The sequence below is a fragment of the Mustela lutreola genome, chromosome 3 (genome assembly GCF_030435805.1).
Source record: "Mustela lutreola isolate mMusLut2 chromosome 3, mMusLut2.pri, whole genome shotgun sequence".
Taxonomy (NCBI): Eukaryota; Metazoa; Chordata; class Mammalia; order Carnivora; family Mustelidae; genus Mustela; species Mustela lutreola.
The window spans coordinates 92,067,601-92,094,573 of NC_081292.1; positions in this window are offsets into that span (position 1 = coordinate 92,067,601).

Consider the following 26,973-nt stretch of genomic DNA (forward strand, 5'->3'; position numbering starts at 1 on the left):
ACAGGGTCTCATGAGCCAGGGATTCTAGCCACTGGCTGTGCAAGGTTGAGACCTGTTAGTGATTCTATTTTTTCCTCTACAGAATGGGTCTTTCTACATTCCAGGTCCTTTCTACCCCAATAAATAATGCGGCGATTCTCTCAGTGAGTTGTACTTTTGGTTTAAACAGCCAACTGTCTGTTATAAAGGACTTTTGTTTAAATTCCTTTAAAAAAAAAGTCGTTTCAAAAAAATCTTTTTTTTTATTTTTTATTTTTTGATCCCATAGGTTTACTCTGATCCTGGAACTTTGTCATTTTGAACTTCTCTGCTGATTAAAATATTCTTCATCATCAGCACCTACTGCTCTCCTCTCCTGGTGTGGTCTCTCGGGAAGGGGACTTCTCTAGCTCTTCTAGCAGGAGATGGGCACTTCCCCTCTACCCCTGTTGCCAGACCAACCTTACCTATCCTGCAGGGTCAGGTCGGCCTGGCCTTTTATCTGTTGTTCTCTTCTGAGTGGTTAGTTTTTCATAGATACCGTGCTTTGCTTTTGTCAGGATTTACCCTGGTCTATCAAAACCCTTTTCTTGTACCAGTGAAGCCTAAGAAACAGTCCTGATGAGAGAACCAGGAACTCGAACAGATCATATTTATCCTGAATGTTCCGTCCAAAATGAAAAATACATTTCTGAGGAGCCTCAAGATCTCTGAGAAGGGAAGTTTCACCAACTCTGTCATGTAGGGGCATCAATTCCGATTCTGTGTCAATTTTCCGACTTTCCCAGCTAATACTTCTCTACCTCAGAAAGCCCACTCTCAACCGTTTCCTCTCTCAAAGGCAGTTGCTCTTAGAGTCTGCACATGGCACTTGGGGCCTGCTGGTCATTGGCTACTGCCCTCTGTACCTTGGGCCTAACAGCTGCGGGGCATCAAGATGAGAATGTCTCTTTTTCTAAGACTTAATATAGTTGGGTGCACATGGTTAAGGAATAATCACTTATTTGGTTGATCCAAGTGTTCGACCTTTCTTAATTATTCTAGTACCACAGTTTACTTGTTCTAAGATTTGTCCCCCCCCCCCCATTTTAATATCTCTTAAGGTGGCATTTACCTTGCACTTGAGGACATATCCTAGTTTAACTGACTGCATTTCTCTTTCTTAGTCTAACATAAACTATAGTGCATCTTACCCTTGATGAAAGCTAGGATGCAATTAAATACTCTATTATGGTTACGATTCTGATATTTGAAATCCTCGGTAGCTCCCTGTGCCCCCACAGTGTAGTACCTCACCTCCTCGGCATAGTATACAAACCATCTCACCCCAGTGTTAACCCCGGGGCTCAGCCTCCATCCCCAGGTGATGCTGCCAGATCAGCTGTCGGTTATCATGAACTTGCTGTAGTTTCCTGAATGCACTGTGCTGCCTCCTGGCCTTTGAAACTTGGCACACTCATCCTCATTCTTCGCTTTGCCCTTGTCTATCACCTCCCCTGAAAATCTGTTCCTAAGTGGCTTTTCCCAGCTCCAACCTACCCTTGGCAGTCTTTTCTCTCCCTGTGGTAAAGCCTGTCACACTGCACCATGGACATGCCGGTTGTCCCCCTGAGAAGAGAAAAGGGACAGTGAGGGCCCCCCAGCATTTGCAGCTCTAGTGCAGAGCCCCATGCCTGGCTTGCAGGAAATGCCAGATCATGAAGACAAACGGAGATCATCCTCTGGCTAAAACCAGCTCTTCTTTGCCTACCGCAGGATCTGGATCATTAAAGAGCAGCCAGTTATTATGGCTGTTTTTCTAGGGATTTTTTCCCCATATATTTCCCAGGGCTTTACTCTTTAGATAGCACTTTAATTCAGGCTTCAACCACTTCCTAGTCAGATCAGGTGAAATCATTTTCCTTCCCATACCCTCGATGTTTTTCTCACCTAGTAATTCTTTTTTTAAAGATCTTATTTACCCATTTGACAGATCACAAGTAGGCAGAGAGGTGGCAGAGAGAAAGGGGTAAGCAGGCTCCCCGCTGAGCAAAGAGCCTGATGTGGGGCTCCATCCCAGGACCCTGAAATCATGACCTGAGCGGAAGGCAGAGGCCTAAACCACTGAGCCCCCCAAGAGCCCCTTATCTGGTAATTTTTAATCAATGTGGATTTGCTGCATCAAATAGTTCCTTCTTCTTCAAATATAAATATAGAAATATATTGATCAAGTCACACGCATGTCTTAGGAGAATGTCATACCTTTAGTAGCAAACTTGAAATCTTGGCCATTGGTTATGATTTTTGCTTTGGTTTGATTTGGTTCGGTTTTTGTAATTTTAAAAATCCCTCCAGCCCTTGGCTCTGTCTGACCTGATTGCTTTCAGCTGTTTCTGCAACAAAGTTGTCCCAGCTGCGAAAACTCTCATTGTTTCCAGTGGTGCCCCCTTCTGAACACTTTGTTAATAGAAAGCTTTTTTTTTTTTTTTTGGCTATGGTAAATGTGGAACAACAGTAGATATTTCAAAGAGGTGAACCACAGATAAATTACTCTAAGGGTGGGGTGAGGGTTACTCAAAAAGGAACTTGACAAGGCTTTTAAAGATATCGACAATCATTATAACATAACGTGACTGATTGTTACCGTGCTCTTAACTGGGCAAACACTTGTTGGCTTCCAAGATAGACTAACATAGTTGAGATGGTTCTAGCGGCCTGCTAGCACAGGGTCTCATGAGCCAGGGATTCTAGCCACTGGCTGTGCAAGGTTGAGACCTGTTAGTGATTCTATTTTTTCCACTACAGAATGGGTCTTTCTACATTCCAGGTCCTTTCTACCCCAATAAATAATGCGGCTATTCTCTCAGTGAGTTGTACTTTTGGTTTAAACAGCCAACTGTCTGTTATAAAGGACTTTTGTTTAAATTTCTTTTAAAAAAAATGTCGTTTCAAAAAAATCTTTTTTTTTATTTTTTATTTTTTGATCCCATAGGTTTACTCTGATCCTGGAACTTTGTCATTTTGACCTTCTCTGCTGATTAAAATATTCTTCATCATCAGCACCTACTGCTCTCCTCTCCTGGTGTGGTCTCTCGGGAAGGGGACTTCTCTAGCTCTTCTAGCAGGAGATGGGCACTTCCCCTCTACCCCTGTTGCCAGACCAACCTTACCTATCCTGCAGGGTCAGGTCGGCCTGGCCTTTTATCTCTTGCTCTCTTCTGAGTCGTTAGTTTTTCATAGATACCGTGCTTTGCTTTTGTCAGGATTTACCCTGGTCTATCAAAACCCTTTTCTTGTACCAGTGAAGCCTAAGAAACAGTCCTGATGAGAGAACCAGGAACTCGAACAGATCATATTTATCCTGAATGTTCCGTCCAAAATGAAAAATACATTTCTGAGGAGCCTCAAGATCTCTGAGAAGGGAAGTTTCACCAACTCTGTCATGTAGGGGCATCAATTCCGATTCTGTGTCAATTTTCCGACTTTCCCAGCTAATACTTCTCTACCTCAGAAAGCCCGCTCTCAACCGTTTCCTCTCTCAAAGGCAGTTGCTCTTAGAGTCTGCACATGGCACTTGGGGCCTGCTGGTCATTGGCTACTGCCCTCTGTACCTTGGGCCTAACAGCTGCGGGGCATCAAGATGATAATGTCTCTTGTTCTAAGACTTAATATAGTTGGGTGCACATGGTTAAGGAATAATCACTTATTTTGTTGATCCAAGTGTTCGACCTTTCTTAATTATTCTAGTACCACAGTTTACTTGTTCTAAGATTTGTCCCCCCCCCCCTTTTTAATATCTCTTAAGGTGGCATTTACCTTGCACTTGAGGACATATCCTAGTTTAACTGACAGCATTTCTCTTTCTTAGTCGAACATAAACTATAGTGCATCTTACCCTTGATGAAAGCTAGGATGCAATTAAATACTCTATTATGGTTACGATTCTGATATTTGAAATCCTCCGGTAGCTCCCTGTGCCCCCACAGTGTAGTACCTCACCTCCTCGGCATAGTATACATACCATCTCACCCCAGTGTTAACCCCGGGGCTCAGCCTCCATTCCCAGGTGATGCTGCCAGATCAGCTGTCGGTTATCATGAACTTGCTGTAGTTTCCTGAATGCACTGTGCTGCCTCCTGGCACTTTGAAACTTGACACACTCATCCTCATTCTTCGCTTTGCCCTTGTCTATCACCTCCCCTGAAAATCTGTTCCTAAGTGGCTTTTCCCAGCTCCAACCTACCCTTGGCAGTCTTTTCTCTCCCTGTGGTAAAGCCTGTCACACTGCACCATGGACATGCCGGTTGTCCCCCTGAGAAGAGAAAAGGGAGAGTGAGGGCCCCCCAGCATTTGCAGCTCTAGTGCAGAGCCCCATGCCTGGCTTGCAGGAAATGCCAGATCATGAAGACAAACGGAGATCATCCTCTGGCTAAAACCAGCTCTTCTTTGCCTACCGCAGGATCTGGATCATTAAAGAGCAGCCAGTTATTATGGCTGTTTTTCTAGGGATTTTTTCCCCATATATTTCCCAGGGCTTTACTCTTTAGATAGCACTTTAATTGAGGCTTCAACCACTTCCTAGTCAGATCAGTTGAAATCATTTTCCTTCCCATAGCCTCGATGTTTTTCTCACCTAGTAATTCTTTTTTTAAAGATCTTATTTACCCATTTGACAGATCACAAGTAGGCAGAGAGGTGGCAGAGAGAAAGGGGTAAGCAGGCTCCCCGCTGAGCAAAGAGCCTGATGTGGGGCTCCATCCCAGGACCCTGAAATCATGACCTGAGCGGAAGGCAGAGGCCTAAACCACTGAGCCCCCCAAGAGCCCCTTATCTGGCAATTTTTAATCAATGTGGATTTGCTGCATCAAATAGTTCCTTCTTCTTCAAATATAAATATAGAAATATATTGATCAAGTCACACGCATGTCTTAGGAGAATGTCATACCTTTAGTAGCAACCTTGAAATCTTGGCCATTGGTTATGATTTTTGTTTTGGTTTGATTTGGTTCGGTTTTTGTAATTTTAAAAATCCCTCCAGCCCTTGGCTCTGTCTGACCTGATTGCTTTCAGCTGTTTCTGCAACAAAGTTGTCCCAGCTGCGAAAACTCTCATTGTTTCCAGTGGCGCCCCCTTCTGAACACTTTGTTAATAGAAAGCTTTTTTTTTTTTTTTTTGGCTATGGTAAATGTGGAACAACAGTAGATATTTCAAAGAGGTGAACCACAGATAAATTTCTCTAAGGGTGGGGTGATGGTTACTCAAAAAGGAACTTGACAAGGCTTTTAAAGATATCGACAATCATTATAACATAACGTGACTGATTGTTACCGTGCTCTTAACTGGGCAAACACTTGTTGGCTTCCAAGATAGACTAACATAGTTGAGATGGTTCTAGCGGACTGCTAGCACAAGGTCTCATGAGCCAGGGATTCTAGCCACTGGCTGTGCTAGGTTGAGACCTGTTAGAGATTCTATTTTTTCCTCTACAGAATGGGTCTTTCTACATTCCAGGTCCTTTCTATCCCAATAAATAATGCGGCGATTCTCTCAGTGAGTTGTACTTTTGGTTTAAACAGCCAACTGTCTGTTATAAAGGACTTTTGTTTAAATTCCTTTAAAAAAAAAAGTCGTTTCAAAAAAATCTTTTTTTTTATTTTTTATTTTTTGATCCCATAGGTTTACTCTGATCCTGGAACTTTGTCATTTTGACCTTCTCTGCTGATTAAAATATTCTTCATCATCAGCACCTACTGCTCTCCTCTCCTGCTGTGGTCTCTCGGGAAGGGGACTTCTCTAGCTCTTCTAGCAGGAGATGGGCACTTCCCCTCTACCCCTGTTGCCAGACCAACCTTACCTATCCTGCAGGGTCAGGTCGGCCTGGCCTTTTATCTCTTGTTCTCTTCTGAGTGGTTAGTTTTTCATAGATACCGTGCTTTGCTTTTGTCAGGATTTACCCTGGTCTATCAAAACCCTTTTATTGTACCAGTGAAGCCTAAGAAACAGTCCTGATGAGAGAACCAGGAACTCGAACAGATCATATTTATCCTGAATGTTCCGTCCAAAATGAAAAATACATTTCTGAGGAGCCTCAAGATCTCTGAGAAGGGAAGTTTCACCAACTCTGTCATGTAGGGGCATCAATTCCGATTCTGTGTCAATTTTCCGACTTTCCCAGCTAATACTTCTCTACCTCAGAAAGCCTGCTCTCAACCGTTTCCTCTCTCAAAGGCAGTTGCTCTTAGAGTCTGCACATGGCACTTGGGGCCTGCTGGTCATTGGCTACTGCCCTCTGTACCTTGGGCCTAACAGCTGCGGGGCATCAAGATGAGAATGTCTCTTGTTCTAAGACTTAATATAGTTGGGTGCACATGGTTAAGGAATAATCACTTATTTTGTTGATCCAAGTGTTCGACCTTTCTTAATTATTCTAGTACCACAGTTTACTTGTTCTAAGATTTCCCCCCCCCCCCATTTTAATATCTCTTAAGGTGGCATTTACCTTGCACTTGAGGACATATCCTAGTTTAACTGACAGCATTTCTCTTTCTTAGTCGAACATAAACTATAGTGCATCTTACCCTTGATGAAAGCTAGGATGCAATTAAATACTCTATTATGGTTACGATTCTGATATTTGAAATCCTCCGGTAGCTCCCTGTGCCCCCACAGTGTAGTACCTCACCTCCTCGGCATAGTATACAAACCATCTCACCCCAGTGTTAACCCCGGGGCTCAGCCTCCATCCCCAGGTGATGCTGCCAGATCAGCTGTCGGTTATCATGAACTTGCTGTCGTTTCCTGAATGCACTGTGCTGCCTCCTGGCACTTTGAAACGTGACACACTCATCCTCATTCTTCGCTTTGCCCTTGTCTATCACCTCCCCTGAAAATCTGTTCCTAAGTGGCTTTTCCCAGCTCCAACCTACCCTTGGCAGTCTTTTCTCTCCCTGTGGTAAAGCCTGTCACACTGCACCATGGACATGCCGGTTGTCCCCCTGAGAAGAGAAAAGGGACAGTGAGGGCCCCCCAGCATTTGCAGCTCTAGTGCAGAGCCCCATGCCTGGCTTGCAGGAAATGCCAGATCATGAAGACAAACGGAGATCATCCTCTGGCTAAAACCAGCTCTTCTTTGCCTACCGCAGGATCTGGATCATTAAAGAGCAGCCTGTTATTATGGCTGTTTTTCTAGGGATTTTTTCCCCATATATTTCCCAGGGCTTTACTCTTTAGATAGCACTTTAATTCAGGCTTCAACCACTTCCTAGTCAGATCAGGTGAAATCATTTTCCTTCCCATACCCTCGATGTTTTTCTCACCTAGTAATTCTTTTTTTAAAGATCTTATTTACGCATTTGACAGATCACAAGTAGGCAGAGAGGTGGCAGAGAGAAAGGGGTAAGCAGGCTCCCCGCTGAGCAAAGAGCCTGATGTGGGGCTCCATCCCAGGACCCTGAAATCATGACCTGAGCGGAAGGCAGAGGCCTAAACCACTGAGCCCCCCAAGAGCCCCTTATCTGGTAATTTTTAATCAATGTGGATTTGCTGCATCAAATAGTTCCTTCTTCTTCAAATATAAATATAGAAATATATTGATCAAGTCACACGCATGTCTTAGGAGAATGTCATAACTTTAGTAGCAAACTTGAAATCTTGGCCATTGGTTATGATTTTTGTTTTGGTTTGATTTGGTTCGGTTTTTGTAATTTTAAAAATCCCTCCAGCCCTTGGCTCTGTCTGACCTGATTGCTTTCAGCTGTTTCTGCAACAAAGTTGTCCCAGCTGCGAAAACTCTCATTGTTTCCAGTGGCGCCCCCTTCTGAACACTTTGTTAATAGAAAGCTTTTTTTTTTTTTTTTTTTTTTGGCTATGGTAAATGTGGAACAACAGTAGATATTTCAAAGAGGTGAACCACAGATAAATTTCTCTAAGGGTGGGGTGAGGGTTACTCAAAAAGGAACTTGACAAGGCTTTTAAAGATATCGACAATCATTATAACATAACGTGACTGATTGTTACCGTGCTCTTAACTGGGCAAACACTTGTTGGCTTCCAAGATAGACTAACATAGTTGAGATGGTTCTAGCGGCCTGCTAGCACAGGGTCTCATGAGCCAGGGATTCTAGCCACTGGCTGTGCAAGGTTGAGACCTGTTAGTGATTCTATTTTTTCCTCTACAGAATGGGTCTTTCTACATTCCAGGTCCTTTCTACCCCAATAAATAATGCGGCGATTCTCTCAGTGAGTTGTACTTTTGGTTTAAACAGCCAACTGTCTGTTATAAAGGACTTTTGTTTAAATTCCTTTAAAAAAAAAGTCGTTTCAAAAAAATCTTTTTTTTTATTTTTTATTTTTTGATCCCATAGGTTTACTCTGATCCTGGAACTTTGTCATTTTGAACTTCTCTGCTGATTAAAATATTCTTCATCATCAGCACCTACTGCTCTCCTCTCCTGGTGTGGTCTCTCGGGAAGGGGACTTCTCTAGCTCTTCTAGCAGGAGATGGGCACTTCCCCTCTACCCCTGTTGCCAGACCAACCTTACCTATCCTGCAGGGTCAGGTCGGCCTGGCCTTTTATCTGTTGTTCTCTTCTGAGTGGTTAGTTTTTCATAGATACCGTGCTTTGCTTTTGTCAGGATTTACCCTGGTCTATCAAAACCCTTTTCTTGTACCAGTGAAGCCTAAGAAACAGTCCTGATGAGAGAACCAGGAACTCGAACAGATCATATTTATCCTGAATGTTCCGTCCAAAATGAAAAATACATTTCTGAGGAGCCTCAAGATCTCTGAGAAGGGAAGTTTCACCAACTCTGTCATGTAGGGGCATCAATTCCGATTCTGTGTCAATTTTCCGACTTTCCCAGCTAATACTTCTCTACCTCAGAAAGCCCACTCTCAACCGTTTCCTCTCTCAAAGGCAGTTGCTCTTAGAGTCTGCACATGGCACTTGGGGCCTGCTGGTCATTGGCTACTGCCCTCTGTACCTTGGGCCTAACAGCTGCGGGGCATCAAGATGAGAATGTCTCTTTTTCTAAGACTTAATATAGTTGGGTGCACATGGTTAAGGAATAATCACTTATTTGGTTGATCCAAGTGTTCGACCTTTCTTAATTATTCTAGTACCACAGTTTACTTGTTCTAAGATTTGTCCCCCCCCCCCATTTTAATATCTCTTAAGGTGGCATTTACCTTGCACTTGAGGACATATCCTAGTTTAACTGACTGCATTTCTCTTTCTTAGTCTAACATAAACTATAGTGCATCTTACCCTTGATGAAAGCTAGGATGCAATTAAATACTCTATTATGGTTACGATTCTGATATTTGAAATCCTCGGTAGCTCCCTGTGCCCCCACAGTGTAGTACCTCACCTCCTCGGCATAGTATACAAACCATCTCACCCCAGTGTTAACCCCGGGGCTCAGCCTCCATCCCCAGGTGATGCTGCCAGATCAGCTGTCGGTTATCATGAACTTGCTGTAGTTTCCTGAATGCACTGTGCTGCCTCCTGGCCTTTGAAACTTGGCACACTCATCCTCATTCTTCGCTTTGCCCTTGTCTATCACCTCCCCTGAAAATCTGTTCCTAAGTGGCTTTTCCCAGCTCCAACCTACCCTTGGCAGTCTTTTCTCTCCCTGTGGTAAAGCCTGTCACACTGCACCATGGACATGCCGGTTGTCCCCCTGAGAAGAGAAAAGGGACAGTGAGGGCCCCCCAGCATTTGCAGCTCTAGTGCAGAGCCCCATGCCTGGCTTGCAGGAAATGCCAGATCATGAAGACAAACGGAGATCATCCTCTGGCTAAAACCAGCTCTTCTTTGCCTACCGCAGGATCTGGATCATTAAAGAGCAGCCAGTTATTATGGCTGTTTTTCTAGGGATTTTTTCCCCATATATTTCCCAGGGCTTTACTCTTTAGATAGCACTTTAATTCAGGCTTCAACCACTTCCTAGTCAGATCAGGTGAAATCATTTTCCTTCCCATACCCTCGATGTTTTTCTCACCTAGTAATTCTTTTTTTAAAGATCTTATTTACCCATTTGACAGATCACAAGTAGGCAGAGAGGTGGCAGAGAGAAAGGGGTAAGCAGGCTCCCCGCTGAGCAAAGAGCCTGATGTGGGGCTCCATCCCAGGACCCTGAAATCATGACCTGAGCGGAAGGCAGAGGCCTAAACCACTGAGCCCCCCAAGAGCCCCTTATCTGGTAATTTTTAATCAATGTGGATTTGCTGCATCAAATAGTTCCTTCTTCTTCAAATATAAATATAGAAATATATTGATCAAGTCACACGCATGTCTTAGGAGAATGTCATAACTTTAGTAGCAAACTTGAAATCTTGGCCATTGGTTATGATTTTTGTTTTGGTTTGATTTGGTTCGGTTTTTGTAATTTTAAAAATCCCTCCAGCCCTTGGCTCTGTCTGACCTGATTGCTTTCAGCTGTTTCTGCAACAAAGTTGTCCCAGCTGCGAAAACTCTCATTGTTTCCAGTGGCGCCCCCTTCTGAACACTTTGTTAATAGAAAGCTTTTTTTTTTTTTTTTTTTTTTGGCTATGGTAAATGTGGAACAACAGTAGATATTTCAAAGAGGTGAACCACAGATAAATTTCTCTAAGGGTGGGGTGAGGGTTACTCAAAAAGGAACTTGACAAGGCTTTTAAAGATATCGACAATCATTATAACATAACGTGACTGATTGTTACCGTGCTCTTAACTGGGCAAACACTTGTTGGCTTCCAAGATAGACTAACATAGTTGAGATGGTTCTAGCGGCCTGCTAGCACAGGGTCTCATGAGCCAGGGATTCTAGCCAATGGCTGTGCAAGGTTGAGACCTGTTAGTGATTCTATTTTTTCCTCTACAGAATGGGTCTTTCTACATTCCAGGTCCTTTCTACCCCAATAAATAATGCGGCGATTCTCTCAGTGAGTTGTACTTTTGGTTTAAACAGCCAACTGTCTGTTATAAAGGACTTTTGTTTAAATTCCTTTAAAAAAAAAGTCGTTTCAAAAAAATCTTTTTTTTTATTTTTTATTTTTTGATCCCATAGGTTTACTCTGATCCTGGAACTTTGTCATTTTGAACTTCTCTGCTGATTAAAATATTCTTCATCATCAGCACCTACTGCTCTCCTCTCCTGGTGTGGTCTCTCGGGAAGGGGACTTCTCTAGCTCTTCTAGCAGGAGATGGGCACTTCCCCTCTACCCCTGTTGCCAGACCAACCTTACCTATCCTGCAGGGTCAGGTCGGCCTGGCCTTTTATCTGTTGTTCTCTTCTGAGTGGTTAGTTTTTCATAGATACCGTGCTTTGCTTTTGTCAGGATTTACCCTGGTCTATCAAAACCCTTTTCTTGTACCAGTGAAGCCTAAGAAACAGTCCTGATGAGAGAACCAGGAACTCGAACAGATCATATTTATCCTGAATGTTCCGTCCAAAATGAAAAATACATTTCTGAGGAGCCTCAAGATCTCTGAGAAGGGAAGTTTCACCAACTCTGTCATGTAGGGGCATCAATTCCGATTCTGTGTCAATTTTCCGACTTTCCCAGCTAATACTTCTCTACCTCAGAAAGCCCACTCTCAACCGTTTCCTCTCTCAAAGGCAGTTGCTCTTAGAGTCTGCACATGGCACTTGGGGCCTGCTGGTCATTGGCTACTGCCCTCTGTACCTTGGGCCTAACAGCTGCGGGGCATCAAGATGAGAATGTCTCTTTTTCTAAGACTTAATATAGTTGGGTGCACATGGTTAAGGAATAATCACTTATTTGGTTGATCCAAGTGTTCGACCTTTCTTAATTATTCTAGTACCACAGTTTACTTGTTCTAAGATTTGTCCCCCCCCCCATTTTAATATCTCTTAAGGTGGCATTTACCTTGCACTTGAGGACATATCCTAGTTTAACTGACTGCATTTCTCTTTCTTAGTCTAACATAAACTATAGTGCATCTTACCCTTGATGAAAGCTAGGATGCAATTAAATACTCTATTATGGTTACGATTCTGATATTTGAAATCCTCGGTAGCTCCCTGTGCCCCCACAGTGTAGTACCTCACCTCCTCGGCATAGTATACAAACCATCTCACCCCAGTGTTAACCCCGGGGCTCAGCCTCCATCCCCAGGTGATGCTGCCAGATCAGCTGTCGGTTATCATGAACTTGCTGTAGTTTCCTGAATGCACTGTGCTGCCTCCTGGCCTTTGAAACTTGGCACACTCATCCTCATTCTTCGCTTTGCCCTTGTCTATCACCTCCCCTGAAAATCTGTTCCTAAGTGGCTTTTCCCAGCTCCAACCTACCCTTGGCAGTCTTTTCTCTCCCTGTGGTAAAGCCTGTCACACTGCACCATGGACATGCCGGTTGTCCCCCTGAGAAGAGAAAAGGGACAGTGAGGGCCCCCCAGCATTTGCAGCTCTAGTGCAGAGCCCCATGCCTGGCTTGCAGGAAATGCCAGATCATGAAGACAAACGGAGATCATCCTCTGGCTAAAACCAGCTCTTCTTTGCCTACCGCAGGATCTGGATCATTAAAGAGCAGCCAGTTATTATGGCTGTTTTTCTAGGGATTTTTTCCCCATATATTTCCCAGGGCTTTACTCTTTAGATAGCACTTTAATTCAGGCTTCAACCACTTCCTAGTCAGATCAGGTGAAATCATTTTCCTTCCCATACCCTCGATGTTTTTCTCACCTAGTAATTCTTTTTTTAAAGATCTTATTTACCCATTTGACAGATCACAAGTAGGCAGAGAGGTGGCAGAGAGAAAGGGGTAAGCAGGCTCCCCGCTGAGCAAAGAGCCTGATGTGGGGCTCCATCCCAGGACCCTGAAATCATGACCTGAGCGGAAGGCAGAGGCCTAAACCACTGAGCCCCCCAAGAGCCCCTTATCTGGTAATTTTTAATCAATGTGGATTTGCTGCATCAAATAGTTCCTTCTTCTTCAAATATAAATATAGAAATATATTGATCAAGTCACACGCATGTCTTAGGAGAATGTCATACCTTTAGTAGCAAACTTGAAATCTTGGCCATTGGTTATGATTTTTGCTTTGGTTTGATTTGGTTCGGTTTTTGTAATTTTAAAAATCCCTCCAGCCCTTGGCTCTGTCTGACCTGATTGCTTTCAGCTGTTTCTGCAACAAAGTTGTCCCAGCTGCGAAAACTCTCATTGTTTCCAGTGGTGCCCCCTTCTGAACACTTTGTTAATAGAAAGCTTTTTTTTTTTTTTTTGGCTATGGTAAATGTGGAACAACAGTAGATATTTCAAAGAGGTGAACCACAGATAAATTACTCTAAGGGTGGGGTGAGGGTTACTCAAAAAGGAACTTGACAAGGCTTTTAAAGATATCGACAATCATTATAACATAACGTGACTGATTGTTACCGTGCTCTTAACTGGGCAAACACTTGTTGGCTTCCAAGATAGACTAACATAGTTGAGATGGTTCTAGCGGCCTGCTAGCACAGGGTCTCATGAGCCAGGGATTCTAGCCACTGGCTGTGCAAGGTTGAGACCTGTTAGTGATTCTATTTTTTCCACTACAGAATGGGTCTTTCTACATTCCAGGTCCTTTCTACCCCAATAAATAATGCGGCTATTCTCTCAGTGAGTTGTACTTTTGGTTTAAACAGCCAACTGTCTGTTATAAAGGACTTTTGTTTAAATTTCTTTTAAAAAAAATGTCGTTTCAAAAAAATCTTTTTTTTTATTTTTTATTTTTTGATCCCATAGGTTTACTCTGATCCTGGAACTTTGTCATTTTGACCTTCTCTGCTGATTAAAATATTCTTCATCATCAGCACCTACTGCTCTCCTCTCCTGGTGTGGTCTCTCGGGAAGGGGACTTCTCTAGCTCTTCTAGCAGGAGATGGGCACTTCCCCTCTACCCCTGTTGCCAGACCAACCTTACCTATCCTGCAGGGTCAGGTCGGCCTGGCCTTTTATCTCTTGCTCTCTTCTGAGTCGTTAGTTTTTCATAGATACCGTGCTTTGCTTTTGTCAGGATTTACCCTGGTCTATCAAAACCCTTTTCTTGTACCAGTGAAGCCTAAGAAACAGTCCTGATGAGAGAACCAGGAACTCGAACAGATCATATTTATCCTGAATGTTCCGTCCAAAATGAAAAATACATTTCTGAGGAGCCTCAAGATCTCTGAGAAGGGAAGTTTCACCAACTCTGTCATGTAGGGGCATCAATTCCGATTCTGTGTCAATTTTCCGACTTTCCCAGCTAATACTTCTCTACCTCAGAAAGCCCGCTCTCAACCGTTTCCTCTCTCAAAGGCAGTTGCTCTTAGAGTCTGCACATGGCACTTGGGGCCTGCTGGTCATTGGCTACTGCCCTCTGTACCTTGGGCCTAACAGCTGCGGGGCATCAAGATGATAATGTCTCTTGTTCTAAGACTTAATATAGTTGGGTGCACATGGTTAAGGAATAATCACTTATTTTGTTGATCCAAGTGTTCGACCTTTCTTAATTATTCTAGTACCACAGTTTACTTGTTCTAAGATTTGTCCCCCCCCCCTTTTTAATATCTCTTAAGGTGGCATTTACCTTGCACTTGAGGACATATCCTAGTTTAACTGACAGCATTTCTCTTTCTTAGTCGAACATAAACTATAGTGCATCTTACCCTTGATGAAAGCTAGGATGCAATTAAATACTCTATTATGGTTACGATTCTGATATTTGAAATCCTCCGGTAGCTCCCTGTGCCCCCACAGTGTAGTACCTCACCTCCTCGGCATAGTATACATACCATCTCACCCCAGTGTTAACCCCGGGGCTCAGCCTCCATTCCCAGGTGATGCTGCCAGATCAGCTGTCGGTTATCATGAACTTGCTGTAGTTTCCTGAATGCACTGTGCTGCCTCCTGGCACTTTGAAACTTGACACACTCATCCTCATTCTTCGCTTTGCCCTTGTCTATCACCTCCCCTGAAAATCTGTTCCTAAGTGGCTTTTCCCAGCTCCAACCTACCCTTGGCAGTCTTTTCTCTCCCTGTGGTAAAGCCTGTCACACTGCACCATGGACATGCCGGTTGTCCCCCTGAGAAGAGAAAAGGGAGAGTGAGGGCCCCCCAGCATTTGCAGCTCTAGTGCAGAGCCCCATGCCTGGCTTGCAGGAAATGCCAGATCATGAAGACAAACGGAGATCATCCTCTGGCTAAAACCAGCTCTTCTTTGCCTACCGCAGGATCTGGATCATTAAAGAGCAGCCAGTTATTATGGCTGTTTTTCTAGGGATTTTTTCCCCATATATTTCCCAGGGCTTTACTCTTTAGATAGCACTTTAATTCAGGCTTCAACCACTTCCTAGTCAGATCAGGTGAAATCATTTTCCTTCCCATAGCCTCGATGTTTTTCTCACCTAGTAATTCTTTTTTTAAAGATCTTATTTACCCATTTGACAGATCACAAGTAGGCAGAGAGGTGGCAGAGAGAAAGGGGTAAGCAGGCTCCCCGCTGAGCAAAGAGCCTGATGTGGGGCTCCATCCCAGGACCCTGAAATCATGACCTGAGCGGAAGGCAGAGGCCTAAACCACTGAGCCCCCCAAGAGCCCCTTATCTGGCAATTTTTAATCAATGTGGATTTGCTGCATCAAATAGTTCCTTCTTCTTCAAATATAAATATAGAAATATATTGATCAAGTCACACGCATGTCTTAGGAGAATGTCATACCTTTAGTAGCAACCTTGAAATCTTGGCCATTGGTTATGATTTTTGTTTTGGTTTGATTTGGTTCGGTTTTTGTAATTTTAAAAATCCCTCCAGCCCTTGGCTCTGTCTGACCTGATTGCTTTCAGCTGTTTCTGCAACAAAGTTGTCCCAGCTGCGAAAACTCTCATTGTTTCCAGTGGCGCCCCCTTCTGAACACTTTGTTAATAGAAAGCTTTTTTTTTTTTTTTTTGGCTATGGTAAATGTGGAACAACAGTAGATATTTCAAAGAGGTGAACCACAGATAAATTTCTCTAAGGGTGGGGTGATGGTTACTCAAAAAGGAACTTGACAAGGCTTTTAAAGATATCGACAATCATTATAACATAACGTGACTGATTGTTACCGTGCTCTTAACTGGGCAAACACTTGTTGGCTTCCAAGATAGACTAACATAGTTGAGATGGTTCTAGCGGACTGCTAGCACAAGGTCTCATGAGCCAGGGATTCTAGCCACTGGCTGTGCTAGGTTGAGACCTGTTAGAGATTCTATTTTTTCCTCTACAGAATGGGTCTTTCTACATTCCAGGTCCTTTCTATCCCAATAAATAATGCGGCGATTCTCTCAGTGAGTTGTACTTTTGGTTTAAACAGCCAACTGTCTGTTATAAAGGACTTTTGTTTAAATTCCTTTAAAAAAAAAAGTCGTTTCAAAAAAATCTTTTTTTTTATTTTTTATTTTTTGATCCCATAGGTTTACTCTGATCCTGGAACTTTGTCATTTTGACCTTCTCTGCTGATTAAAATATTCTTCATCATCAGCACCTACTGCTCTCCTCTCCTGCTGTGGTCTCTCGGGAAGGGGACTTCTCTAGCTCTTCTAGCAGGAGATGGGCACTTCCCCTCTACCCCTGTTGCCAGACCAACCTTACCTATCCTGCAGGGTCAGGTCGGCCTGGCCTTTTATCTCTTGTTCTCTTCTGAGTGGTTAGTTTTTCATAGATACCGTGCTTTGCTTTTGTCAGGATTTACCCTGGTCTATCAAAACCCTTTTATTGTACCAGTGAAGCCTAAGAAACAGTCCTGATGAGAGAACCAGGAACTCGAACAGATCATATTTATCCTGAATGTTCCGTCCAAAATGAAAAATACATTTCTGAGGAGCCTCAAGATCTCTGAGAAGGGAAGTTTCACCAACTCTGTCATGTAGGGGCATCAATTCCGATTCTGTGTCAATTTTCCGACTTTCCCAGCTAATACTTCTCTACCTCAGAAAGCCTGCTCTCAACCGTTTCCTCTCTCAAAGGCAGTTGCTCTTAGAGTCTGCACATGGCACTTGGGGCCTGCTGGTCATTGGCTACTGCCCTCTGTACCTTGGGCCTAACAGCTGCGGGGCATCAAGATGAGAATGTCTCTTGTTCTAAGACTTAATATAGTTGGGTGCACATGGTTAAGGAATAATCACTTATTTTGTTGATCCAAGTGTTCGACCTTTCTTAATTATTCTAGTACCACAGTTTACTTGTTCTAAGATTTTCCCCCCCCCCCATTTTAATATCTCTTAAGGTGGCATTTACCTTGCACTTGAGGACATATCCTAGTTTAACTGACAGCATTTCTCTTTCTTAGTCGAACATAAACTATAGTGCATCTTACCCTTGATGAAAGCTAGGATGCAATTAAATACTCTATTATGGTTACGATTCTGATATTTGAAATCCTCCGGTAGCTCCCTGTGCCCCCACAGTGTAGTACCTCACCTCCTCGGCATAGTATACAAACCATCTCACCCCAGTGTTAACCCCGGGGCTCAGCCTCCATCCCCAGGTGATGCTGCCAGATCAGCTGTCGGTTATCATGAACTTGCTGTCGTTTCCTGAATGCACTGTGCTGCCTCCTGGCACTTTGAAACGTGACACACTCATCCTCATTCTTCGCTTTGCCCTTGTCTATCACCTCCCCTGAAAATCTGTTCCTAAGTGGCTTTTCCCAGCTCCAACCTACCCTTGGCAGTCTTTTCTCTCCCTGTGGTAAAGCCTGTCACACTGCACCATGGACATGCCGGTTGTCCCCCTGAGAAGAGAAAAGGGACAGTGAGGGCCCCCCAGCATTTGCAGCTCTAGTGCAGAGCCCCATGCCTGGCTTGCAGGAAATGCCAGATCATGAAGACAAACGGAGATCATCCTCTGGCTAAAACCAGCTCTTCTTTGCCTACCGCAGGATCTGGATCATTAAAGAGCAGCCTGTTATTATGGCTGTTTTTCTAGGGATTTTTTCCCCATATATTTCCCAGGGCTTTACTCTTTAGATAGCACTTTAATTCAGGCTTCAACCACTTCCTAGTCAGATCAGGTGAAATCATTTTCCTTCCCATACCCTCGATGTTTTTCTCACCTAGTAATTCTTTTTTTAAAGATCTTATTTACGCATTTGACAGATCACAAGTAGGCAGAGAGGTGGCAGAGAGAAAGGGGTAAGCAGGCTCCCCGCTGAGCAAAGAGCCTGATGTGGGGCTCCATCCCAGGACCCTGAAATCATGACCTGAGCGGAAGGCAGAGGCCTAAACCACTGAGCCCCCCAAGAGCCCCTTATCTGGTAATTTTTAATCAATGTGGATTTGCTGCATCAAATAGTTCCTTCTTCTTCAAATATAAATATAGAAATATATTGATCAAGTCACACGCATGTCTTAGGAGAATGTCATAACTTTAGTAGCAAACTTGAAATCTTGGCCATTGGTTATGATTTTTGTTTTGGTTTGATTTGGTTCGGTTTTTGTAATTTTAAAAATCCCTCCAGCCCTTGGCTCTGTCTGACCTGATTGCTTTCAGCTGTTTCTGCAACAAAGTTGTCCCAGCTGCGAAAACTCTCATTGTTTCCAGTGGCGCCCCCTTCTGAACACTTTGTTAATAGAAAGCTTTTTTTTTTTTTTTTTTTTTTGGCTATGGTAAATGTGGAACAACAGTAGATATTTTAAAGAGGTGAACCACAGATAAATTTCTCTAAGGGTGGGGTGAGGGTTACTCAAAAAGGAACTTGACAAGGCTTTTAAAGATATCGACAATCATTATAACATAACGTGACTGATTGTTACCGTGCTCTTAACTGGGCAAACACTTGTTGGCTTCCAAGATAGACTAACATAGTTGAGATGGTTCTAGCGGCCTGCTAGCACAGGGTCTCATGAGCCAGGGATTCTAGCCACTGGCTGTGCAAGGTTGAGACCTGTTAGTGATTCTATTTTTTCCTCTACAGAATGGGTCTTTCTACATTCCAGGTCCTTTCTACCCCAATAAATAATGCGGCGATTCTCTCAGTGAGTTGTACTTTTGGTTTAAACAGCCAACTGTCTGTTATAAAGGACTTTTGTTTAAATTCCTTTAAAAAAAAAGTCGTTTCAAAAAAATCTTTTTTTTTATTTTTTATTTTTTGATCCCATAGGTTTACTCTGATCCTGGAACTTTGTCATTTTGAACTTCTCTGCTGATTAAAATATTCTTCATCATCAGCACCTACTGCTCTCCTCTCCTGGTGTGGTCTCTCGGGAAGGGGACTTCTCTAGCTCTTCTAGCAGGAGATGGGCACTTCCCCTCTACCCCTGTTGCCAGACCAACCTTACCTATCCTGCAGGGTCAGGTCGGCCTGGCCTTTTATCTGTTGTTCTCTTCTGAGTGGTTAGTTTTTCATAGATACCGTGCTTTGCTTTTGTCAGGATTTACCCTGGTCTATCAAAACCCTTTTCTTGTACCAGTGAAGCCTAAGAAACAGTCCTGATGAGAGAACCAGGAACTCGAACAGATCATATTTATCCTGAATGTTCCGTCCAAAATGAAAAATACATTTCTGAGGAGCCTCAAGATCTCTGAGAAGGGAAGTTTCACCAACTCTGTCATGTAGGGGCATCAATTCCGATTCTGTGTCAATTTTCCGACTTTCCCAGCTAATACTTCTCTACCTCAGAAAGCCCACTCTCAACCGTTTCCTCTCTCAAAGGCAGTTGCTCTTAGAGTCTGCACATGGCACTTGGGGCCTGCTGGTCATTGGCTACTGCCCTCTGTACCTTGGGCCTAACAGCTGCGGGGCATCAAGATGAGAATGTCTCTTGTTCTAAGACTTAATATAGTTGGGTGCACATGGTTAAGGAATAATCACTTATTTGGTTGATCCAAGTGTTCGACCTTTCTTAATTATTCTAGTACCACAGTTTACTTGTTCTAAGATTTGTCCCCCCCCCCATTTTAATATCTCTTAAGGTGGCATTTACCTTGCACTTGAGGACATATCCTAGTTTAACTGACTGCATTTCTCTTTCTTAGTCTAACATAAACTATAGTGCATCTTACCCTTGATGAAAGCTAGGATGCAATTAAATACTCTATTATGGTTACGATTCTGATATTTGAAATCCTCGGTAGCTCCCTGTGCCCCCACAGTGTAGTACCTCACCTCCTCGGCATAGTATACAAACCATCTCACCCCAGTGTTAACCCCGGGGCTCAGCCTCCATCCCCAGGTGATGCTGCCAGATCAGCTGTCGGTTATCATGAACTTGCTGTAGTTTCCTGAATGCACTGTGCTGCCTCCTGGCACTTTGAAACTTGGCACACTCATCCTCATTCTTCGCTTTGCCCTTGTCTATCACCTCCCCTGAAAATCTGTTCCTAAGTGGCTTTTCCCAGCTCCAACCTACCCTTGGCAGTCTTTTCTCTCCCTGTGGTAAAGCCTGTCACACTGCACCATGGACATGACGGTTGTCCCCCTGAGAAGAGAAAAGGGACAGTGAGGGCCCCCCAGCATTTGCAGCTCTAGTGCAGAGCCCCATGCCTGGCTTGCAGGAAATGCCAGATCATGAAGACAAACGGAGATCATCCTCTGGCTAAAACCAGCTCTTCTTTGCCTACCGCAGGATCTGGATCATTAAAGAGCAGCCAGTTATTATGGCTGTTTTTCTAGGGATTTTTTCCCCATATATTTCCCAGGGCTTTACTCTTTAGATAGCACTTTAATTCAGGCTTCAACCACTTCCTAGTCAGATCAGGTGAAATCATTTTCCTTCCCATACCCTCGATGTTTTTCTCACCTAGTAATTCTTTTTTTAAAGATCTTATTTACCCATTTGACAGATCACAAGTAGGCAGAGAGGTGGCAGAGAGAAAGGGGTAAGCAGGCTCCCCGCTGAGCAAAGAGCCTGATGTGGGGCTCCATCCCAGGACCCTGAAATCATGACCTGAGCGGAAGGCAGAGGCCTAAACCACTGAGCCCCCCAAGAGCCCCTTATCTGGTAATTTTTAATCAATGTGGATTTGCTGCATCAAATAGTTCCTTCTTCTTCAAATATAAATATAGAAATATATTGATCAAGTCACACGCATGTCTTAGGAGAATGTCATACCTTTAGTAGCAAACTTGAAATCTTGGCCATTGGTTATGATTTTTGCTTTGGTTTGATTTGGTTCGGTTTTTGTAATTTTAAAAATCCCTCCAGCCCTTGGCTCTGTCTGACCTGATTGCTTTCAGCTGTTTCTGCAACAAAGTTGTCCCAGCTGCGAAAACTCTCATTGTTTCCAGTGGTGCCCCCTTCTGAACACTTTGTTAATAGAAAGCTTTTTTTTTTTTTTTTGGCTATGGTAAATGTGGAACAACAGTAGATATTTCAAAGAGGTGAACCACAGATAAATTACTCTAAGGGTGGGGTGAGGGTTACTCAAAAAGGAACTTGACAAGGCTTTTAAAGATATCGACAATCATTATAACATAACGTGACTGATTGTTACCGTGCTCTTAACTGGGCAAACACTTGTTGGCTTCCAAGATAGACTAACATAGTTGAGATGGTTCTAGCGGCCTGCTAGCACAGGGTCTCATGAGCCAGGGATTCTAGCCACTGGCTGTGCAAGGTTGAGACCTGTTAGTGATTCTATTTTTTCCACTACAGAATGGGTCTTTCTACATTCCAGGTCCTTTCTACCCCAATAAATAATGCGGCTATTCTCTCAGTGAGTTGTACTTTTGGTTTAAACAGCCAACTGTCTGTTATAAAGGACTTTTGTTTAAATTTCTTTTAAAAAAAATGTCGTTTCAAAAAAATCTTTTTTTTTATTTTTTATTTTTTGATCCCATAGGTTTACTCTGATCCTGGAACTTTGTCATTTTGACCTTCTCTGCTGATTAAAATATTCTTCATCATCAGCACCTACTGCTCTCCTCTCCTGGTGTGGTCTCTCGGGAAGGGGACTTCTCTAGCTCTTCTAGCAGGAGATGGGCACTTCCCCTCTACCCCTGTTGCCAGACCAACCTTACCTATCCTGCAGGGTCAGGTCGGCCTGGCCTTTTATCTCTTGCTCTCTTCTGAGTCGTTAGTTTTTCATAGATACCGTGCTTTGCTTTTGTCAGGATTTACCCTGGTCTATCAAAACCCTTTTCTTGTACCAGTGAAGCCTAAGAAACAGTCCTGATGAGAGAACCAGGAACTCGAACAGATCATATTTATCCTGAATGTTCCGTCCAAAATGAAAAATACATTTCTGAGGAGCCTCAAGATCTCTGAGAAGGGAAGTTTCACCAACTCTGTCATGTAGGGGCATCAATTCCGATTCTGTGTCAATTTTCCGACTTTCCCAGCTAATACTTCTCTACCTCAGAAAGCCCGCTCTCAACCGTTTCCTCTCTCAAAGGCAGTTGCTCTTAGAGTCTGCACATGGCACTTGGGGCCTGCTGGTCATTGGCTACTGCCCTCTGTACCTTGGGCCTAACAGCTGCGGGGCATCAAGATGAAAATGTCTCTTGTTCTAAGACTTAATATAGTTGGGTGCACATGGTTAAGGAATAATCACTTATTTTGTTGATCCAAGTGTTCGACCTTTCTTAATTATTCTAGTACCACAGTTTACTTGTTCTAAGATTTGTCCCCCCCCCCTTTTTAATATCTCTTAAGGTGGCATTTACCTTGCACTTGAGGACATATCCTAGTTTAACTGACAGCATTTCTCTTTCTTAGTCGAACATAAACTATAGTGCATCTTACCCTTGATGAAAGCTAGGATGCAATTAAATACTCTATTATGGTTACGATTCTGATATTTGAAATCCTCCGGTAGCTCCCTGTGCCCCCACAGTGTAGTACCTCACCTCCTCGGCATAGTATACATACCATCTCACCCCAGTGTTAACCCCGGGGCTCAGCCTCCATCCCCAGGTGATGCTGCCAGATTAGCTGTCGGTTATCATGAACTTGCTGTAGATTCCTGAATGCACTGTGCTGCCTCCTGGCACTTTGAAACTTGACACACTCATCCTCATTCTTCGCTTTGCCCTTGTCTATCACCTCCCCTGAAAATCTGTTCCTAAGTGGCTTTTCCCAGCTCCAACCTACCCTTGGCAGTCTTTTCTCTCCCTGTGGTAAAGCCTGTCACACTGCACCATGGACATGCCCGTTGTCCCCCTGAGAAGAGAAAAGGGACAGTGAGGGCCCCCCAGCATTTGCAGCTCTAGTGCAGAGCCCCATGCCTGGCTTGCAGGAAATGCCAGATCATGAAGACAAACGGAGATCATCCTCTGGCTAAAACCAGCTCTTCTTTGCCTACCGCAGGATCTGGATCATTAAAGAGCAGCCAGTTATTATGGCTGTTTTTCTAGGGATTTTTTCCCCATATATTTCCCAGGGCTTTACTCTTTAGATAGCACTATAATTCAGGCTTCAACCACTTCCTAGTCAGATCAGGTGAAATCATTTTCCTTCCCATACCCTCGATGTTTTTCTCACCTAGTAATTCTTTTTTTAAAGATCTTATTTACCCATTTGACAGATCACAAGTAGGCAGAGAGGTGGCAGAGAGAAAGGGGTAAGCAGGCTCCCCGCTGAGCAAAGAGCCTGATGTGGGGCTCCATCCCAGGACCCTGAAATCATGACCTGAGCGGAAGGCAGAGGCCTAAACCACTGAGCCCCCCAAGAGCCCCTTATCTGGTAATTTTTAATCAATGTGGATTTGCTGCATCAAATAGTTCCTTCTTCTTCAAATATAAATATAGAAATATCTTGATCAAGTCACACGCATGTCTTAGGAGAATGTCATACCTTTAGTAGCAAACTTGAAATCTTGGCCATTGGTTATGATTTTTGTTTTGGTTTGATTTGGTTCGGTTTTTGTAATTTTAAAAATCCCTCCAGCCCTTGGCTCTGTCTGACCTGATTGCTTTCAGCTGTTTCTGCAACAAAGTTGTCCCAGCTGCGAAAACTCTCATTGTTTCCAGTGGCGCCCCCTTCTGAACACTTTGTTAATAGAAAGCTTTTTTTTTTTTTTTTTTTTGGCTATGGTAAATGTGGAACAACAGTAGATATTTCAAAGAGGTGAACCACAGATAAATTTCTCTAAGGGTGGTGTGAGGGTTACTCAAAAAGGAACTTGACAAGGATTTTAAAGATATCGACAATCATTATAACATAACGTGACTGATTGTTACCGTGCTCTTAACTGGGCAAACACTTGTTGGCTTCCAAGATAGACTAACATAGTTGAGATGGTTCTAGCGGCCTGCTAGCACAGGTTCTCATGAGCCAGGGATTCTAGCCACTGGCTGTGCAAGGTTGAGACCTGTTAGTGATTCTATTTTTTCCTCTACAGAATGGGTCTTTCTACATTCCAGGTCCTTTCTACCCCAATAAATAATGCGGCGATTCTCTCAGTGAGTTGTACTTTTGGTTTAAACAGCCAACTGTCTGTTATAAAGGACTTTTGTTTAAATTCCTTTAAAAAAAAAGTCGTTTCAAAAAAATCTTTTTTTTTATTTTTTATTTTTTGATCCCATAGGTTTACTCTGATCCTGGAACTTTGTCATTTTGACCTTCTCTGCTGATTAAAATATTCTTCATCATCAGCACCTACTGCTCTCCTCTCCTGGTGTGGTCTTTCGGGAAGGGGACTTCTCTAGCTCTTCTAGCAGGAGATGGGCACTTCCCCTCTACCCCTGTTGCCAGACCAACCTTACCTATCCTGCAGGGTCAGGTCGGCCTGGCCTTTTATCTCTTGTTCTCTTCTGAGTGGTTAGTTTTTCATAGATACCGTGCTTTGCTTTTGTCAGGATTTACCCTGGTCTATCAAAACCCTTTTCTTGTACCAGTGAAGCCTAAGAAACAGTCCTGATGAGAGAACCAGGAATTCGAACAGATCATATTTATCCTGAATGTTCCGTCCAAAATGAAAAATACATTTCTGAGGATCCTCAAGATCTCTGAGAAGGGAAGTTTCACCAATTCTGTCATGTAGGGGCATCAATTCCGATTCTGTTTCAATTTTCCGACTTTCCCAGCTAATACTTCTCTACCTCAGAAAGCCCGCTCTCAACCGTTTCCTCTCTCAAAGGCAGTTGATCTTAGAGTCTGCACATGGCACTTGGGGCCTGCTGGTCATTGGCTACTGCCCTCTGTACCTTGGGCCTAACAGCTGCGGGGCATCAAGATGAGAATGTCTCTTGTTCTAAGACTTAATATAGTTGGGTGCACATGGTTAAGGAATAATCACTTATTTTGTTGATCCAAGTGTTCGACCTTTCTTAATTATTCTAGTACCACAGTTTACTTGTTCTAAGATTTGTCCCCCCCCCCATTTTAATATCTCTTAAGGTGGCATTTACCTTGCACTTGAGGACATATCCTAGTTTAACTCACAGCATTTCTCTTTCTTAGTCGAACATAAACTATAGTGCATCTTACCCTTGATGAAAGCTAGGATGCAATTAAATACTCTATTATGGTTACGATTCTGATATTTGAAATCCTCCGGTAGCTCCCTGTGCCCCCACAGTGTAGTACCTCACCTCCTCGGCATAGTATACAAACCATCTCACCCCAGTTTTAATCCCGGGGCTCAGCCTCCATCCCCAGGTGATGCTGCCAGATCAGCTGTCGGTTATCATGAACTTGCTGTAGTTTCCTGAATGCACTGTGCTGCCTCCTGGCACTTTGAAACTTGACACACTCATCCTCATTCTTCGCTTTGCCCTTGTCTATCACCTCCCCTGAAAATCTGTTCCTAAGTGGCTTTTCCCAGCTCCAACCTACCCTTGGCAGTCTTTTCTCTCCCTGTGGTAAAGCCTGTCACACTGCACCATGGACATGCCCGTTGTCCCCCTGAGAAGAGAAAAGGGACAGTGAGGGCCCCCCAGCATTTGCAGCTCTAGTGCAGAGCCCCATGCCTGGCTTGCAGGAAATGCCAGATCATGAAGACAAACGGAGATCATCCTCTGGCTAAAACCAGCTCTTCTTTGCCTACCGCAGGATCTGGATCATTAAAGAGCAGCCAGTTATTATGGCTGTTTTTCTAGGGATTTTTTCCCCATATATTTCCCAGGGCTTTACTCTTTAGATAGCACTATAATTCAGGCTTCAACCACTTCCTAGTCAGATCAGGTGAAATCATTTTCCTTCCCATACCCTCGATGTTTTTCTCACCTAGTAATTCTTTTTTTAAAGATCTTATTTACCCATTTGACAGATCACAAGTAGGCAGAGAGGTGGCAGAGAGAAAGGGGTAAGCAGGCTCCCCGCTGAGCAAAGAGCCTGATGTGGGGCTCCATCCCAGGACCCTGAAATCATGACCTGAGCGGAAGGCAGAGGCCTAAACCACTGAGCCCCCCAAGAGCCCCTTATCTGGTAATTTTTAATCAATGTGGATTTGCTGCATCAAATAGTTCCTTCTTCTTCAAATATAAATATAGAAATATATTGATCAAGTCACACGCATGTCTTAGGAGAATGTCATACCTTTAGTAGCAAACTTGAAATCTTGGCCATTGGTTATGATTTTTGTTTTGGTTTGATTTGGTTCGGTTTTTGTAATTTTAAAAATCCCTCCAGCCCTTGGCTCTGTCTGACCTGATTGCTTTCAGCTGTTTCTGCAACAAAGTTGTCCCAGCTGCGAAAACTCTCATTGTTTCCAGTGGCGCCCCCTTCTGAACACTTTGTTAATAGAAAGCTTTTTTTTTTTTTTTTTTTGGCTATGGTAAATGTGGAACAACAGTAGATATTTCAAAGAGGTGAACCACAGATAAATTTCTCTAAGGGTGGTGTGAGGGTTACTCAAAAAGGAACTTGACAAGGCTTTTAAAGATATAGACAATCATTATAACATAACGTGACTGATTGTTACCGTGCTCTTAACTGGGCAAACACTTGTTGGCTTCCAAGATAGACTAACATAGTTGAGATGGTTCTAGCGGCCTGCTAGCACAGGGTCTCATGAGCCAGGGATTCTAGCCACTGGCTGTGCAAGGTTGAGACCTGTTAGTGATTCTATTTTTTCCTCTACAGAATGGGTCTTTCTACATTCCAGGTCCTTTCTACCCCAATAAATAATGCGGCG